The sequence below is a fragment of the Nycticebus coucang genome, chromosome 23 (genome assembly GCF_027406575.1).
Source record: "Nycticebus coucang isolate mNycCou1 chromosome 23, mNycCou1.pri, whole genome shotgun sequence".
NCBI classification, from domain to species: domain Eukaryota; kingdom Metazoa; phylum Chordata; class Mammalia; order Primates; family Lorisidae; genus Nycticebus; species Nycticebus coucang.
The window spans coordinates 4,090,839-4,108,000 of record NC_069802.1 but is presented as its reverse complement, the minus strand read 5'-3'; positions in this window follow the sequence as shown (position 1 = coordinate 4,108,000).

Here is a 17,162-nt window from a genome sequence, read left to right as displayed (position 1 = left end):
TGCTTAGAGAAGCTTTCCTGTTCTTTAGATCCTGACCTTTGTATTTAATCCAAACACATTTCATCAAAATGCAAATTAAAGGACTTACTGACAAAAAGAGTCAACCATGAAAATATTGAGGGAGGAGCACTTGAAACTGAAGGAATGGAAAACACACGGTCACTTAGAAGGAGGAAAGTTTGATGTGTCTAGGAAGGAAAGAAAAATTCAGCCTGGCTAGAGCCCAGGGAGGAGGGCAGAGAGCTGGTCAGCGGGCTGAGTGTTTAGAGGGAACTGTCAAAGGCCATGGTAGAGATTTAGAGATTTTACTCCGAATGTGATGGAAGGTGTGTTATCTATGGCTGTGGGACAAATTGTGGATGGCTTGAAATAGTTCTGATATTTGCCTCAAAGCCACTTCTTAATCTTATCCTTTGTCATTAGAAGAAGCTGAGAATTTTTTTTTTTTTTTTTTTTGCTATTTAGTTTTATTATGATATTTTTTCTTTCTTTTTTGTTTTATTGTTGGGGATTCATTGAGGGTACAATAAGCCAGGTTACACTGATTGCAATTGTTAGGTAAAGTCCCTCAGAAGCTGAGAATTTTTAAAACTTCCAGGCTCCTTTTTGTTTAAAAGTCCTTCTTTGGTCTTATCTCTTTCCTCTTACTTTATAACACAAGCGTGAAGAAGACACCAGGAGCCCCTTCCTCAGCCTGTGTGGAAATCTCACTCAGGTACATTTTCTGCTATCTATGCCACAATAGTTCAGTGCTGCTCAACCTCTGCCACTGTGAGGCAGGGATCCCCATCCTCCCATTTCCAACGCTGATTTTTTCCTTTCTGTTGAGTCTTCATGGGTAGCTGCCCTGAAGGCCATTTGGGCTTCTACTAACACTCAGTCAAAACACCTTAAGTTTTCACTAACACATTTCTTAGAAGTTCTCTCAAGCTTCCATCCACTGCCAGATTCCAGAGCTACTCACATTTTAAGTTTTTAAGGTCAAACCCCAGGTACCAGTTATCAATTTCCATGTAACAAATGACTCCAAAACTTAGTGGCACAAAGCAATAAATATTTGTTATTTCCTATACAGTAATTTGACCACCCAAGGGACTGTAATAAACTGGTCAACATGTGGAGGTCATTAACATAAGGAACTAGGGCCTATTGTACTGATATATGCTTGTGGTGCATGTCTGCTTTATGAAAATTAGGTTAATGTAAGGAGGTGGTCAATGCAGGGAGGTGTTCAACGTGGAGGTTCTACTATAGTTTGAGAATACCTTAGCTGGGTGTTCTTACTCTGAGTCTCTTATGAGGTTTTCATTAAGGTGTTGGTAAGGGCTGCAGTCATCTGAAAGCTTGACTCGAGCTGGAGAATCCCCTTAAAGATGGCTCACTTAGCTAGTTGGCAAGTTTGTACAAATTGTTGGCAAGAAGCTTTGTTCTGCTATTCTCTCTATGGGCCCTCCGAGTGTTCTCATGACATGGCAGTGAGCATCTCCCAGAGTGGGTGATATAAAAAAGAGCAAAAGCCACAATGTCTTTTATGTTCAAGGATTGGAATTTTCAAATCGTCAATTCTAGGATATTCCAGTAGTCGCACAGTTCAACCCTGTCCTGTGTGGGATGGGAATACATGGGGCAAAGATACAAGAAGGAAGATGTCACTTCAGCCAAAGGTTGGCTACCACAAAAGGCCACTAGATTTTTAACAAAGAGTGACATGATCTGATTTATATCTTTAGAAGTTTACCTACTGCTGGGGGAAATGAATGGTAGAGGGGCAGGAGCAGAAGGCGGTGACTTGGCAAGAGGACGATAGAGTGGTTCAGGGGAGAGATTTTGGTGAGTTGACTAAGGCTGTACCAGGAAGGAGATTTAGGGAGAAGGATTCAGGATATGTTTGGGAGTTATGTGATCAAGGCTTGCTGATGGATGAGTGAGAAAAGATTATAATCAAGGTTGGCATCTGGGTTTTTGATTTGTCCAGTTGGGTGAATTGTGACTCAAATGACTGCGATGGAGAAAAGTGGGGGAAAAGCAGACTGGGAGAGATTTAAGAGTTTAATTTGAAACATGTCTACTTTGATATGCCTGTGCAAATCCAAGTGCAAAAGTTACAGACAAGAATCAGGAGTTCAGGGGGAAGTTTTACAGGCATAGTAAGGTCTAGGAGAGACACAGGGAGCTAAAAAGCTTGGTACCAAATGGGTATTCAATAAAGACCAAAGATGTTGCATTTAAAAACCTTCCTAATGCATCTGCCTTCAAATAATGCTGTGCCTAGGATCCCAGATTCCTTTTGTGTATGTATGTTATTTTAAACAGCTTTATTGAGATACGATTTAGTCACCATAAAATCCACCCTTTTAATTTGCACACATCCAGTGGCTTTTCATATTCTCACAGAATTGTGTAACCATTGCCACAATCTAATTTTAGAAAATTCTCATGACCCTAAAAAGACACACTATACTCATGAGCAGTCCATTTCCCATTCTCCCCCCACCCCCAGTTCCTGGTAAGCTTGACCCTACTTTCTGTTCTATGGATTTGCCTAGGAAGGAGCTGTGGTTTGGCATTTTCCACGTCACGGAAGGTTTTCAAGTTTGCCCCTGCTGTACATGTGTCTGTACTTCTCCATTTTTTTGCCTGAATCATATTCCATTGTATGAAAATGCATTTGCCTTGTTTATTTATAGGTTGCTGGATATTTAGATAGTTTCTATCTGGGGGCTATTATAAATAATGCTGGCTCTGAATATCCAGGTACAAGTTTTTTTTTTATAGACATATGCTTTTGTTTTTTCTTGGATATAAATTTAAGAGTACAATTGCTGGGGCCTGTGGTAACTATATGTTTAACTGTTCAGAAACTGCCAGACTGTTTTCCAAAGGGGCTGCACCATTATCCATCCCAGTCAACATGGAAGGAAGACTGCAGATTTTCAGCATGCTCCCCAGTGCTTGATGTCATCTGCTTTTTTATTCTACCCATCCTAGTGCAAGGGAAGGAGCATCTTGTTCTATTTTTGCTTTACATTTCCTTCATGACCGATGACTTTTATCATCTTTCCATGTGCATGCTGGCAATTTTTATATCTACTTTTGAGAATAATCTATTCAGATATTTTTCCCATTTGTGAATTGGGTTATTTGTCTTGTTATTGTTGAATCATAAGTATTCTTTACATGGTCTACATAGAAGTCTTTTATCCAATGTATGATTTGAAATATTTTCTCCCATTCTGTTCCTTTTCTTTGTCTCTACTTGAGGTAGGTAAATCAGGGCTGAAAGGTGATGCCTGGAGATTACCTGCCAAAACTCTCACAAAACTCCCTTTGTTTAATAAAAGGAAGGAGCTCCTGGTGAAGCTTCCTGAGGGGTTTCTTTGCTAAAACTTTGGCTAACTTTCTCAAAATACTCTGATAATAGGCAAATATTCTTTTTCTTTGGACCCCCGCACCCCAGACAAAAATATCTTAAGAATCCCCCCAAACTCTTGTCATGACCTTTACTCTTGACTGGCCCACTTTTGCTTTGACTGGACCTCTTCTGGCTCTTGGTAGCCACTGCTTTTTTTTAAATTTATTTTTGAGGATTCATTGAGGGTACAATAAACCAAGTTACACTGATTGCATTTTTTAAGTAAAGACCCTCTTACAATCATCTCTTGCTCCCAAAAGGTGTGGCACACACCAAGACCCCGCACCCCTCCCTCCTTCCCTCTCTGCTCTCCCCTTCCCAACCCCCACTGTATCATTAATTATCATTATTGTCCTCATATCAAAATTGAGTACATAGGATTCATGCTTCTCCACTCTTGTGATGCTTTACTAAGAATAATGTCTTCCACTTCCATCCAGCTTAATATAAAGGCTATAAAGTCTCCTTTTTTAAAAATGGCTGAATAGTATTCCATGGCGTACATATACCACAGCTTGTTAATCCATTCTTGGGTTGCTGGGCATTTAGCCTGCTTCCACATTTTGGTGATTATAAATTGAGCTGCAATAAACAGTCTAGTACAAGTGTCCTTATGATAAAAGGATTTTTTTCTTTCTGGGTAGATGCCCAGTAATGGGATTACAGGATCAAATGGGAGGTCTAGCCTGAGTTCTTTGAGGGTTCTCCATACTTCCTCCCAGAAAGGTTGCATTAGTTTGCAGTCCCAGCAGCAGTTTAAAAGTGTTCCTTTCTCTCCACATCCATGCCAGCATCTGCAGTTTTAAGATTTTGTGATGTGGGCCTTTCTTGATGGGGTTAGATGGTATCTCAGGGTGGTTTTGATTTGCATTTCTCTAATAGATAGGGATGATGAACATTTTTTCATATGTTAGCCATTCATCTGTCTTCTTTAGAGAAGGTTCTATTCATGTCTTTTGCCCATTGATGTATGGGATTGTTGGCTTTTTCATGTGGATTAATTTGAGTTCTCTATAGATCTTCATTATCAAGCTTTTGTCTGATTCAAAATATGCAAATGTCCTTTCCCATTGTGTAAGTTGTCGATTTGCTTTGTTGTCTCCTTAGCTGTACAGAAGCTTTTCAGTTTAATGGAGTCCCATTTGTTTATTTTCATTGTTGTTGCAATTGCCACGGCAGTCTTCTTCATGAAGTCTTTCCCAAGGCCAATATCTTCCAGTGTTTTTCCTATGCTTTCTTTGAGGATTTTTTTTTTGTGGTTTTTGGCCAGGGCTGGGTTTGAACCCACCACCTCCGGCATATGGGACCTGCGCCCTACTCCTTGAGCCACAGGCGCCGCCCTTCTTTGAGGATTTTTATTGTTTCATGCATTAAATTCAAGTTCTTTATCCATCTTGAATCAATTTTTGTGAGTGGAGAAAGGTGTGGGTCCAGTTTCAGTCTTTTACATGTGGATATCTAGTTCTCCCAACACCATTTATTGAATAGGGAGTCTTTCACCAAGGTAGGTTCTTGTTTGGTTTATCAAAGATTAGGTGGTTATAAGATGTTAGTTTCATTTTCTGGTTTTCTATTCGATTCCAAATATCTATGTCTCCATTTTTGTGCCAGCATTATGCTGTCTTGAACACTTGGCTTTCTGGTACAGACTAAAATCTGGTATGCTGATGCCCCCAGCTTTGTTTTTATTACTGAGAACTGCATTAGCTTACAGGGTTTTTTCTGGTTCCATACAAAATGCAGAATCATTTTTTCCAAATCTTGAAAGTACAATGTTGGTATCTTAATAGGGATGACATTGAATAGGTAGATTGCTTTGGGAAGTATAGACATTTTAACAATGTTGATTCTTCCCAGCCATGAGCATGGTATGTTCTTCCATTTTTTAATATCCTCTGATAGTTCCTTCTTAGGATTTCATAATTTTCTTTATAGAGGTTCTTCACCTCCTTTGTTAGGTATATTCCTAGGTATTTTATTTTCTTTGAAGCTATGGTGAAGGGAGTTGTGTCCTTAAGTAGCCTCTCATCTTGACTGTTACTGGTGTGTACAAAGGCTATTGACTTGTGGACATTGATTTTATATCTTGAGACATTACTGTACATTCTCCTTCCATTTGGATTCCCTTTATTTCCTTGTCTTGCCTAATTGTATTGGCTAGAACTTCCAGCACTATGTTGAATAGGAAAGGTGACAGAGGACAACCTTGTCTGGTTCCAGTTCTAAGAGGAAAAGCTTTCAGTTTTACTTCATTCAGTAAAATACTAGCTGTGGGTTTGTCATAGATAGCTTCAATCAGTTTTAGAAATGTGCCACCTATGCCTATACTCTTCAGTGTTCTAATTAGAAAAGGATGCTGGATTTTATCAAATGCTTTTTCTGCATCTTTTGAGAGGATCATATGGTCTTTGTTTTTGCTTCTATTAATATGGTGGATAACGTTTATGGACTTGGGTAAGTTAAACCAGCCTTGCATCCCTGGGACGAAACCTACTTGATCATGATGTATGACTTTTTGATGATAAGCTGTAATCTATTGGCTAGGATTTTGTTGAGAATTTTTGCATATATTCATGAGTGAAGTTGATCTGAAATTCTCCTTTTTAGTTGAGTCTTTTGTACCAGGCTGATGCTTGCTTTGTAGAACGTCTTGGGAAAGATGCCTTCCTCCTCATTTTTTGGGAATAATTTCTGAAGTATGGGAATAAGCTCTTCCTTGAAGGTTTGATAGAATTCTGCTGTGAAGCCATCTGGACCAAGGGATTTTTTTTGTTGGAAGATTTATTATTGTTTCTTTAATCTCAGTGCTTGAAATTGGTCTGTTCAGCATTGGTCTATTTCTTCCTGGCTAAGTCTAGGGAGAGGATGTGATTCCAAATATTGATCCATTTCCTTCACATTGTCAAATTTCTGAGCATAGAGTTTCTGATAGTATTCAGAGATGATCTCTTGTATCTCTGTGGCATCAGTTGTAATTTCCCCTTTATCATTTCTGATTTTCATTACTAGAGATTTTACTTTTCTATTTCTAGTTCATCTGGCCAAAGGTTTATCTATTTTATTTATTTTTTCAAAAAACAAACTCCTTGTTTCATTAATTTTCTGAATGATTCTTTTGTTTTCAATTTCATTGATCTCTGATTTAATTTGGATATTTCTTTTCTTCTGCTGGATTTAGGCTTAGATTGTTCTTCTTTTTCCAGTTCCATAAGATGGCTTGTAAGTTTGTTGATGTGCTCTCTTCCTGTTTTTCGAATGTAGGCATCTAAAGTGATAAATATTCCTCTCAGAACTGCTTTTGCAGTATCCCACAGGTTTTGGTAGCTTGTGTCTTCATTGTTGTTATACTCAAGGAAGTTAGTGATTTCTTCTTTTATTTCTTTCTGCACTCAACTGTCATTCAACAGAAGGTTGTTTAATTTCCATGCCTTTGTGTAGGATTGAACGTTTTTCTTGGAGTTGAGTTCTACCTTTTAGTGCCTTGTAGAAGATACAAGGTAAAATTTCAATTCTTTTGATTCTGTTGATATGTGTTTTGTGTCCTAGGATATGATCAATTTTGAAGAATGTTCTATGGTGTGATGAGAAGAATGTATATTCTTTGTTTTGGGGATGGAGTGTTCTTATGCATCTATCAAGTACAATTGCTCTAGGGTCTCATTTAAGTCCCTTATATTTTTGTTTAATTTCTGTTTAGGGGATCTGTCCAGCTCTGTAAGAGGAGTGTTAAAGTCCCCTGTTATTATGGTATTATAGGATATCATATTGCTTAGACTGAGTGATGTCTGTTTCAAGAATCTGGCAGCATTTAAATTGGGTGCATAAATATTTAGAATTGAAATGTCTTCTTGTTGTATTTTTCCCTTGACCAATATAGAGTGACCATCTTTGTCTTTTTTGACTTAAAGTCATCTTTGACTTTTTTGCTTTAAATGCACATGTATCTGAAAATAAGATTGCAACTCCTCTTTTCTTCTGAATGCCATTTGCCTGAAAAATTATCTTCCAACCCTTAACTGAGAGTTTTAATTTGTCTTTTGAAGGTAGGTGTGTTTCCTGCAGACAACAAATGGATGCCTTGTGTTTTTTAATCCAGTCAGCCAATCTATGCCTCTTTAGTGGGGAATTCAAGCCATTAACATTTATTGAAACAATTGATAAGTATGGTATTGTTCTATTCATCTTATTTTGTGAGGGTCCATTGCTTAGTTTTATCTTTTGCATCAGTGTGGAAGTTATGTTCTGTCCTTTAATTTCTGAGTTCTTACTTTGCTATTGATTCATTGTAATGGTCAGTAGAACAGGTTAAAATATTTCCTGTAGAGCTGGTCTTGTTGTGGCAAATTTCCTCAATGTTTGTATATAAGTAAATGATTTGATTTATCTGTCAATTGTAAAGCTTAGCAGGGTATAGAATTCTGGGCTCGCAATTGTTCTGTTTAAGTAGATTGAAAGTAGATGACCATTGTCTTCTTGCTTGGAAATTTTATTAGAGAAGTATGCATTCACCCTGATGGATTTGCCCCTGTGGGTCGACTGGTATTTACTCCTGGCAGCTTGAAGAATCTTTTCTTTTGTCTTGACTTTGGACAGGTTCATCATAATGTGTCTTGGAGAAGCTCAGTTAGAGTTGAGGCGACCTGGGGTCCGATAGCCCTCTGAAAGGAATGTGTCAGAATCTTTGGTGATACTTGGGAAACTTTCATTTATAATATTCTCTAGTATAGCTTCCATTCCCCTCAGGCATTCTTCTTCCCTTTCTGGGATACTTATAACTCGTATGTTTGAATGCTTCATAAAGTCCCATAATTCTGTCAGTGAACATTCTGCTTTCTCTCTCTTCTTTTCTGCCTTTTTAACTATGTGAGTTATCTCAAGAGCTTTGTCCTCTACCTCTGAGATTCTTTCTTCTGCATGGTCTAATCTGGTGTTGATACTTTATATTGCATCTTTAAGTTCCTAATTGACTTCTTCAGTTCCTTCAGCTCTGCTATATCCTTTCTATATTCTTCATATTGTTCATCTCTTATTTGATTCTGTTTTTGGATTTCCTTTTGGTTATTTTCCACTTTATCAGCAGTTTCCTTCATTGTTTCCATCATTTCTTTCATTGTTTTCATCATCTGTATTCTAAATTCCCTTTCTGTCATTTCTAACATTTCTTTCTTTCTTTCTTTTTTTTTTTTTTTGTAGAGACAGAGTCTCACTGTACCGCCCTGGGGTAGAGTGCCATGGCATCACACGGCTCACAGCAACCTCCAACTCTTGGGCCTACGTGATTCTCCTGCCTCAGCCTCCCGAGCAGCTGGGATTTCTAACATTTCTTTATAGGTGGAGTCTTCTCCACCTCACAATCCCTTGGTGGGGGGATGGTTTTCCATGTTGCCAGGAGTTTTCTGCTGATTCTTCCTCATGAGTGATTTCTTTTATCTGCTTCATTGCCCTAATTTTCCTTTCACTTCCTCCTGATCTTTACGTTGCTGTGCCTGTGGACTAGGGTTTTGATGAGTCCTTTTGGTACAGGACCAGAAGGATGAGAAGATTTAAGAGCAAGAAGGGAAAAAAGAAAGAAAATAGAGAAAGGAGAGGGGTTGGGTAAAAGAGAATATTGACAAAAATAAGAGAGTCACAGAAAGAAGAAGACAGAAACAATATAGGTGTACAGTGGGGTACTTTGACCCAACCTTAACAACCTCCAACTTCTGGGGATGCCGGGTTGGGTGGTTCCCTTGAGGTCAGTGGCTCTTTGCTAGCCTGTTCAGACACAGTACCCCACCTCCACCAAGTAGAGAGGAAAGCCAAAAATGCTATAAATCAAACCAAAACAAGCAAACAGAAAACTTTATGGGATAAAATTGGGGGAGGGGGGACCAAATAACAGGGATAGAAACACTAGCAAAAATGAAGTTCTAATTGTTGAAAAAGGCAACAATGGAAAATTGTATTTAAACTAGAAAAATGAAGAAAGAAAATGGGGGAAAAAAAGAAAAGAAAATCTATAGGGAAAATGTTGAAATTAAAAAAGAGAAAAAAGTAACAAAAACAAAGCAGTATATATATCTTGCTGGATATTGTCTGGGCAGCAGGTGATCTTCTGGGGTATGAGATGTTAATCACAGTGCTGGTACAGCTGTACCAGATGGAGACTAGAGGCCTCTGCTGATTTCTCAAACCCTGCAGTGTAGAGATCCTAATTTCTCCTCAGCCCACTTAAAAGGCACTTTAAACTGCTAACCTTAGCTAAGCAGAAGCTTTCCCAGGAAAGCACTTGTCTCTGGAATCACTCCTGTATTGGCTATACACTTACCCAGTGTGCCAAAACCGGTCTCACTCTATGCCCCTGAGGGCTAAGGCTGTAAGGTGTTTAAGTTCCAGCCTTTAGGCTGCTCAGTCACTAGATTACTTGCTCCTGCCCTATCCTTGTTCTGTGACTTTGAGGGCAGAGCTTGTGGGGGCAGTTCTCCTTCAATGGCTCTGCATAGCCCACAGCCGAACACTATTAGCTCCATCTGGCTCAGCAGCTCAGTCCGGGCCCTAGACAAAACTTAAAGTCCTCTGAATTCTTGCCCAAGTTCTCCCAAGGTAGTTCAACTGAGTGCCAAGTCCAAAAAAACCAAAATAGCTGATAGGTAAGGCTTTTCCAGTTTGCAATCTCATCGCTGCTGTACTTACAGCTGCCAGTGGAATTAGACTGATCAAACACATACAACCAATTGCCAGTTCTTCACTGCCTTTGTCATCCTCATGGGGTCCAGAAGTCTCATGCTGACTCCCTGTGTCCCCCAAAGGATGTTTCTGGGCAGATCCCACCAGGCAGAGATGCCTGGAGTCTTCTCTCCCCAGACTCACTGTGCCCAGTTGAAAGGAAGCTGTTACTTGGCTGCCATCTTGCTTCTTCCCCAGTAGCCATTGTTTTAATTGTGCTTTGTCTTCAGGATCCTACTGGTAAAACCATGTTTCCTTTTTTGTGTGTATGTGTGGTTTTTGGCCGGGGCTAGGTTTGAACCCACCACCTCCGGCATGTGGGACCAGTGCCCTACTCCTTGAGCCACAGGTGCCGCCCTGGTAAAACCATGTTTCACGTCCTCTTAAAACTCTTCAAAGAAATGCTTCAGGAACTTGATTTCACTTATTTAAAATTGCATTGAAATTCTGCTTTTGTCTGCAGCTGATCTGAAACCAATGCTTTTGGCACTCATTGAGTGGAAAGTTTAATTTTTTAGTCCGAATTGTGTAAGCCAGCCACTTGAGATGTCTATGGTATTGGTTATTGTGTCTGCTGTTAATCATCAGTCCACTTTGGGTAGGGTACAGACAAGTTTTTGATTTTTCTTCCTGGATGGACCGCTATGGTTGGGGTGCCTCATCTTCATATTCAACATCATCACATCCCTTCTTAAGATGAGTTATCCAATTGTAAACTACATGAGAAATCCAATTGATTTCTTTGTGTCATTGTCCCTATAAGCTTTTCATAATTCATTGATGATTTCACTATTCTTCCACTCAAGCTTCACTATAAATTTGATATTTATTCCTCCTTCAATTTTAGTAGAATTTGTGTTGTTCTGATAGGAGCTCTTTTCAAACTGATGCCTTATACTTTTTAGTGCCTCAAACTAGATCCTCCTCAGATATGTTACAAGTTAGTATAAATTTATTTTGTGGCAAAAGTTTTTTGAAGTCCATTCATAGTTTTTCCATAATACAAATTTCCATCAACCTTTGAAAGCCTCCTCATACCTTGCTAGATTCACTTTACTACTATTCTGTTGAGGAGTGGTGTGTGTGTGCACACGGGAATGCTGGTCCACAGGATTCACTTTACTACAGTTCTGTTGAGGAGTGGTGTGTGTGTGCACACGGGAAAGCTGGTCCATAGGATTCACTTTACTACTATTCTGGTGAGGAGTGGTGCATGTGTGCACATGGGAGTGCTGGTCCACAGGATTCACTTTACTACAGTTCTGTTGAGGAGTGGTGTGTGTGTGCACACGGGAAAGCTGGTCCATAGGATTCACTTTACTACTGTTCTGGTGAGGAGTGGTGTATGCAGTGCACACGGGAGTGCTGGTCCACAGTTTTCTATGATATCTCTGACTACTTTGGTCACAGCATAATACAGGTCTCATGGAATAAGTTGGAGAGTATTTCCTTCTCTTTTGTTTTTTGGAAGAGTTTAATTAATTCTTTTTAAATGGTCAACAGATTTCAGCAGTGAGCCATCTGCGATTTCTTTTTCTAGGAAGTTTTGAGGCAATTTTTGTTGTTGTGATATGTCTATTTCTTTCTTCTTGCATCAGTTACATGATCTAGCTATTCAGAGTGTTTCCTTCTAATTCTTTTTATTTCTGTAAGGTCAGTATTAACATCCCCTCTTTCACTCCTTTTTCTTTTTTTTTTTTGTCAGCCTACCTAAAGTTTTGTAAATTTTGTTGATAATTTCAAAGGATCAAATTGCTTTTGGATTGCCCTTTTTTTCTATTGTTTTTGTTTTATCATCTGCTTGGAGCTGCTCAGAGACTCCAAACTTTGCCCTTAAGGAGAGACCTAATGCACAATATCACAGTGCATACAGCACTGCAGAAGTAGCAGTAAAACTTTAAAAAAAATTTAATTATTATGAATACATGGTAGTTTTATATATTTATAGGGTACATGTAATGTTTTGGTACAGGCATACAATTTGAATTTGTCAAATCTGGGTAGTTTAGGTATCCATCACCTCAGGAATTTATCATTTCTTTGTGTTAGATACATTCTAATTTTATTTTTTATCCCCACTTTATCCTCCTCCTTCCCTGCTACCTTTCCCAGCCTCTGTTAAGTCGTTCTGCTGTCTCCACGAGCTCCATTGCTTTTAATATTCAGCTCCTACATATGAGTGGGAACGTGTGAGATTTGTCTTCCTGTTCTTGAATTATTCCACTTAACATAATATTCTCCAGTTCCATCCATGTTGCTGCAAATGACAAAGATACCATTCTTTTTTGTGGATGAATAGTACTCCATTGTGTTCACCCACTGATGGGCGCTTCGGTCAACTCTAAATCTTGACTGTCATGAGCAATGCTGCAGTAAATGTAGGACTGCAGCCGTATCTGTTCAATGTACCACTTTACTAACCTTAGGGTGTATACCTAGCAGTGAGATTGCTGAGTCAGATGGTAGTTCCAGTGTTAGTTTTTCCAGGAATCTCCATACTGTTCTCTACAGTGGTTGTACCAGTGATACACAGGTGTTTCCTTTCCTCCACATCCTCACTGCTATTCATTATGGCCTGTCACCTTGATAAAAGCAATTTCAACTGGGATGAGCAGTTAATCTTTTATGAGTCCTGCTCCTAACCTGTGTATGAGGTCAAATTCAAAGACTTTGATATGATCCTAAAGAAGATCAAAAAATCAGTGGGGAGAAATGGATTCCCAGTTCATGTACTGACTTCATTCCCTGCATCTCGAATGCTCCTAGTTTGTAACAGTTAAACATTCCCACTGGGGCTCCTTATTCACTTCAAAGTATGTAATCATCACTCCAGGCAATGGCTATAAAACTTCCCCTAATAAAAATCAAGTCCCATTTAACATTTCAGATGAGTTCAACAAGAGACAAAATTTTTCATTTAAGATTGCCAAGTGCATATTTTAAAAGTAGAAGACAGTACAAAAATATGTGGTACTGGGAAAATAACTGCAATTGTGATTAGCCTTGAAAAACTATTAGCACAGTCACCTCTTTTTGCATGCCAGGTGTTTTTAATTACTTTACCCATTCACAGTCTCAGCAGAGTTCCATGTCCTCTTCCCCAAAAAGAATTTTTAAGACAGATTGTTAGAATATTCTAAAGCTTGGGTTTGCCACTGTCTCTTATTCTAATCACCAAATTGCTTGTTAAAACTCTGAAATCCTGTCATGAGACTGAAATATTTATTGAGTGTTTACTATATGTGTGTAGGGTATTGGGTTAGACACATTAGAAAGAAATCTTGAAGAAATCAAACATTTCAACAATAAATTTAATGTTTTGGGGAGACGATGTATTAGAAAAAGGATTCAACACAGGCCTCTCCAGCTATAGAACGGGGAAAAATATGTAACACAGGGAAGGATGATAGAACTGCCAAAAGGGTATTAAATCTCCTCTATATGATGTGATAGATAAGAAGGAGTTTTATTTACTTCTTCAACAATTTGCTGTTTGCTATAGCAACTGACAATGAAAGTTGTCTTGAAACATATTGTGAAGACAACAATCACTACAACTTCCAACAAATCTCCACCTCCCAACTCTCACTGAGTCCTTCCCTGATCCCTAAATGTTCTAGTCTCTTTTGCCTAGGACAGACATGAGTGTAATACACATCCCTGGAAGAACTTGTTTACTTCGATTCTGTTAATATGGCATAAGTCCTAGACTCTGGATGTCAAACATTCTTTTTTTTTTTTTTTTTATGCTTATGGAGCCCAGACCTCACTTTTAGAAACTTAGACTCATTGAGTTCCTGCTCAGGTATAATCTCTTGTCCTGGAGAAACTTAAAATTTCATTAGGGAGTCAAAGTACAGTAAGAAAACTAAGTATACCTGGAAGAAACAGACAGTAAAACTCATTCATTCATTCAGCAAAAGCTGTCCAGCACTCACCGTGAGTCAGGCAATTTACTAGAAAAAATAACAGTGTTAAAATTGGATTCTTCTTGTCTCAGTTTGGCTGAGGTTTCAAAGTATTGATACCATGTTCCAAAGTGAGATGTAGAGTTACCAGGCAGGACTTGGCAATGGGAAGTTGTGGAAGACTGGAATTTTCCCTTAACTGACCACCAATCTCCATCTTTTGAGGTGGAGAAAATGTTGGAGGTATGAGAGAGACTGTCCAAGAGAACTGCAGGTGTGCCCTGAGTTCCAATCCTCTGGGAGTGGAAGGGGATCTTTTTCTTTCAGTTGGTAGAGAGAGGCTCTCAGGTAGGTTAAGCTGGGTCCCCTGCAGGAAGGGGCAAAATGCACTGGTTTCTGCTGAATGCCTGAGCAATCTTCAGGGTGGAGGGGGAATGCTGGTTTGCTGGGGGGCTTTTTTTGCCACACTGCTCTGCCTTTTCCAGCAAAGGGGTTTCTTTCCCCTGCTGTGTTTCATGGCATTTTTTGACCAAGGGCCACAAAGTGATTAACTGTGGAACCCCTCAACATGCTGGCAGGGCGGGGGTGTCACTATCCCTAATGTTCAGCTGGACAAATAGAGAAGGTCGGCTGCGTTGACCTGGATCACACAGGGGCAGGCTTGGGAAGAGGAATGGGCCACAGCCTCTCACAGCAGGAGTGGGAACTCAGGTCTGGTCTCCCAGGGAAGGCGCCTGGGTACCCAGTGTTTAACGGCCCCTTCCTGGGCAGCAAAGTGTGGGGCGGCTGCAGTCGTCAGGATGTGTGAGCTGAGAGCAACTGTGGGATGAGATCTGAGGGAGGGAAATTTTTCTAAAATATCTTGTTTCCAATTTGTGCCTGATTGGCAGTAAGAGATATAAAGAAAATTGTGCTATTTTAATTAGCGAGATAAATACACACCCAAGACATTTGCTGGGATTTCTTTGCTTTATTTCGATTTTTTTTTAATTTTTCTTCTTCTTGTTTTTTCTTAGCTTTGTTTTAATGCATGCACACACACATGAACACACACACATATATATACACACATATACTTTATAGACACACACACCTACATTTGAATGAGTGCTTCACACCATCGCGTATAAGCTGTTGGTGGCAACAAGCTGTGTTCTCAGAGCTCTCTAGAAAGGCTGCCCTGTGAACAAGATGTTTAATAACTATACACTGAACTAATGTGGGAGTTGCAGAGAGGATGGGAAGACAAAGAGATAAATATAATACAGCCCCTAAGTTCCAGAAGTTTATAACCTAAGTATTGGTACAATAGAGTTCCACTTTAATCAAGGTCAGGTTTTAAAGTTAGAGAGTGAGTATACAATCTCATCAAATCGAAATTACCCTTAAAAGGTTCTCTAACTTGTCCAAAAAGTGTTGCACGGATGGATTATATATATAAGTCTGTGCAATAGTTCTCATGCCCTTTAAAATTTAGGAACCCGGGTGGTGCCTGTGGCTCAGTCGGTAAGGCGCCGGCCCCATATACCGAGGGTGGTGGGTTCAAACCCGGCCCCGGCCAAACTGCAACCAAAAAATAGCCGGGCGTTGTGGCGGGTGCCTGTAGTCCCAGCTACTCGGGAGGCTGAGGCAAGAGAATCGCTTAAGCCCAGGAGTTGGAGGTTGCTGTGAGCTGTGTGAGGCCACGGCACTCTACCAAGGGCCATAAAGTGAGACTCTGTCTCTACAAAAAAAAAAAAAAAAAAAAATGTAGGAATGCCTGAACATGCTGGCAGGGCGGGGGTGTCACTATCCCTAATGTTCAGCAGGTCAACACAGCCTACCTTCTCTATTTGTCTATAATGCAAGGAAGGAAAACAAAGGGCATGTGCTTGGAACCTTCAAACTGGCTGACCTGTAAGATAACTATGGAGACCTGGGTCTGAGCATTCAAACTTGTAAAACTATAGAGACCTGGGGGTGAATGGATGTTGGAGTGTAACACCAGGTGGTGTAATTGCTTAGCTTCTCCTCCTAAGAATATCCATCTCAACAGGAGAGAAAAACAATTAAATTCCTATGGAAGGAGGGGGAAGGTGGGAAAGGGGAGAGAGGAGGAGGGGCGAATTGTTAAACTCTCAGTTAATGGACACAGTGGAAGGGAATACAGCACAGCCCCTGGGTGAAGGGCTCAACTACAGCTTGAACAAAGGCAACAATGTAACCTGATCATGTGTACCCTCATATTAACCCAACATTAAAGAAAGACAAACTTCAACTCAGAGGCTTAAAATAATAATCATTTATTATGGTGGAGCTGCTGGCCAGGTGAGTGTTGGCTGTCTTGCCTGGCCTTGGCTCGGACAGTTTCCCTTTGCTCCATGGTTCCTTCATCCTCCTCACTAATGCTAGTGAGCTGTCCTGGGTATGTTCATCCATGGCAAGGACCGAGGTTCAAAAACCCAAGACCAGGGGTCCTTAAACTATGTCCTGTGGGCCACATGCAGCCCGCCAAGGACATTTATCTGGCCTGCTGGGTGTTTTTGCCACAGCTGCCTGTCCTGCTTAGCAGCCAACTCGTCCCGGACCGCAGTGCACATGTGTGGAATGTGCCCCACACTCTCCGACTCCACTCCTACTCTTCGACTCCGCCCCTTCTCTCTGTCTCTCGACTCCTCATCTCAGTCTCTGATGCAATCAGAGAAGTCACCAGGTTGCTTGTGCAGAGCCTGCTGCTGCCTAAAGACCGAGGTAAGAATAAGTTAGGATTTTTTTTGTTTGAAGTTAGGAGGTCTATTTTTTTTTATTTTGCAGTTAGTAGGGCCTTTTTTTTTTTTTTGCAGTTAAGGGGGACCTTTTTTCCCTTAAGTTAGGATGTCTTTTTTTTTTTTTTTTTTTTTTGCAGATAGGGGGTGCCTTTTTTTTGAAGTTAGGAGAGCCTTTTTTCTTAAGTTGGTTAGTTGGTTGGGAGTGGTTTCTAGGGGTGGTTGCATCACAGTGATAAAGCAAATAGCACTCAGTGCTAATGCAAATTGTCAGAGCTCAGAGGTAATGCAAATGGTCAGAGCTCAGTGGTAACGATAATTGTAACTGCTCAGTGTTAATGCAAATTGTTAGCACTCAGTATTAATGCAAATGGTCAGTGCTCAGTGTTATCA